Source organism: Chrysochloris asiatica, unplaced genomic scaffold, assembly GCF_000296735.1.
Source record: "Chrysochloris asiatica unplaced genomic scaffold, ChrAsi1.0 scaffold00391, whole genome shotgun sequence".
NCBI lineage: Eukaryota > Metazoa > Chordata > Mammalia > Afrosoricida > Chrysochloridae > Chrysochloris > Chrysochloris asiatica.
In genome coordinates this window covers 14,244-17,016 of record NW_006408909.1, presented here as the reverse complement: position 1 = coordinate 17,016, position 2,773 = coordinate 14,244, and the positions used below count along the sequence as shown (strand labels likewise).

Sequence of the window (2,773 nt, the reverse complement as noted above, 5' to 3'; positions counted from 1 at the left end):
TTCTTAATGACTTTTTTGCTTTCTGCATGTAGGTTGTTGTTGACGTCATCCCACAACTTTCTGGTCTTCGGTCTTTATTGTTTAATGTATCAAATTTGTTCTTCAGATGATTTCTAAATTGTCCCTTTGGGCACTAGTATTTGGGATCACCTTATCTAATTTCAGGGTTAATGTGTTTGGGACTCTCAGATAAGTGGTACGTCACTATAGGATAAACACTTGACTACTAACTGTAAGGTTGGCAATTCAAACCCATGAGCCACTCCTTGGAAGCCTTATACAGTGTCGCTATGAGTTGGAATGAATTGACAGCATAAATGAACAAACAACAAGATAACTGAAAGGTAGGCTAAAGGCTATGCAAGGATTGATTTATTTCTTGTTCACTTTACTTCTAAGGTATAATCCTTTTGGGTTCCAGAACAAAGCAAAGGTATTTTCCAAGATTCTGGATGCTAATTCTTGTTCTACAAACCTTTGCAGGCTCTCAGCTCAGCCTTTCAACTCTTCACTCCAGGGTGGCAAATGCTCCCAGAGTAAAAGTGGCTCCAAACTCTGGGCCTCTTTCTCAGGTCTTCTGTCCTCTCCTGGATCTTGCTCCAGTAATGCTAGTTGTTGCTGTCGTTAGTTATCATTGAGTTAGCTTCAGCTCATAATGACTTTATGTGTAACAGAACGAAATGTCACCTGGTCCTGTAGCATCTTCATGGTTGTTAATCTGTTTGAGTTCATTGCAGTGGCTATTGTTTCAATCCATCTCACACTGAGGGTTTCTTTCGTTTTTACTGACCCACTACTTTACTAACTACATGTCTTTCCTAATAATTGATATTTTCGGATGCTGTGTCCAAAATAATTGAATCAAGGTCTCACCATCCTTGCATCTAAAGGACATTCTGATTGTATTTCTTCTACAGCTGGTTTGTTTGTTCTTCTGGCAGTCTACAGTACATTCAACATCACAGTTCAAATGCATCAGTTCTTCTCCATCTTTGTTTTTCCTTATTCAGTTTCTATATGCATATAAGATGATTGAAAAGACCATGAGTTGGGTCAGGCACACCTTAGTCATCAAAGTGAAATCTTTGCTCTCTAGAATTAAAGAGGTCTTTTGCAGCAAATTTGTCCAATGCGATATGTCATTTTGATTTCTTGATTGCTGCATCCACTGGGCATTAATTGTTATTTAAATACTTTTTTCTATCTTTATAAAGTATAAGGAGTACAAATAATAGGTCTACACTTGCATAGGAGTAGTGAATTTCTCGTCCCACCACTTCATTTTCTTTCCTACCTTACTGCTTTAAAGGAGCCCTGGAAGTGCTGTGGGTTTGCGGTTGGGTTACTAACCCACAAGGTCTGTGGTTCAGACCCACCAATTGCTCCATGGAAGAAGATGAAGCTGTCTACTCCTTTAAAGAGTAACAGTCTTGAAAACCGTATATAGGAATGCTGTGAATCAGAATAGACTTGATGGCAGTGGGTGATTTTAGTTTTTTTTTTTTGCATTTTTGAACCCAGAGTCAATTTTTGTCATATTGGAGCCGTGTGTTTACATGGATCCGTCTTCCCTTAAGGAAACTCTGAGAAGTCACCCTGCTAGTTGTGAACAGACTTTCTGCAAAGCGCAGGGATAGTAATAATTTAGTGATAGAAACTGACACTGAAACTGACTTGTTCTAAAGGCAAAACCTGATGTCCTTTCCATCAAGGACTTTGCAAGAAACCTGGAGGCAGGTGACCAATTTAGGCTTGAGAGTCAAACAGACCTGGGTGTGATCCTGGACCTGCCTTATATGAGCAATCTCTTTGCTTCTTCTTTTTTTTTTTTTCCTCTTCAGTGAATTTTATTTCAAGTTAAATCATATCATAACCACCACCAGACCATGATTCCAAAGAGTGAAAAAGTGTTTTGCCTGTTAATACCCTGCACATAGTTCTTGGAAGCTATTGTCCAGTCACTGAAAATGACTCCACTTTCAGCTGACATAAGGTTTGTTAGGAAACCTCTGCAACAGTTTGTTCAGTTTCTTGGTAGGTAATCTCCCAGACTCTCCCAAAGAATCCTGGATAGATCTCATCTTGCGGGTTGCCTCAAGCCTCGAAGCACAGTGGAAAAAGTCCTTGATTTCTTTTCCGCACGCTTTGTCGCGGAATTCATTCTGCTTCCAGCAAGCCATCATCACCGACATCTCCGTGATACAGGTCGCCTCGCCTTTCTCCCGGCGCCCATCTCCGAGGCGGTTAGCGAGGACGAGGGGCTTGTTAGGCTTCAGTACAGGTTTCCGTGGGTTACCAAGCCTCGCCAGGCGACCCCGGAGGCTGGGTGCCGCCATTGCACACCGAGCTCGCGGCAGCTTCTCTCTTTGCTTCTTACATGGAACCTGGAGTATAGTAAGTGATCAGTGAACACAATCCATTATCAGGACGGTCCTGAGGGACTGATGTGTTTGATAAATGTTTCTATTAAAATATCTTCTTCTATCCTCTGTCCTCACTTGGCCTGGCTGCCACTCTGAACAGACAGCCTGCCCATCAACACAGTACAGGAACCTGGGCCACTGAGCACCACTGACAGCTACAAGGTGCGATCCCACAGGAGAAGTTTTCTTTCATCTTTTATGGGCACAAACACATGTTGAAACCAGTCATAGACTGCCTCATTAGCTGTGGCACCCGACTGACGTAGCTTCCAGAGCTTTACCTGTGAAACCTGTGAGTTACACTAGGAATGTGTCCAGCTTCCTCCACCTCCAGCCACCTGGAGATGTAA

General features: G+C 42.4%; 1 pseudogene; it reads right to left on the bottom strand.

Annotated features, from left to right (window-relative positions):
• Positions 1-1,979: 1,979 nt before the first annotated feature.
• Positions 1,980-2,336, bottom strand: LOC102817490 (annotated as a pseudogene).
• Positions 2,337-2,773: the final 437 nt, after the last annotated feature.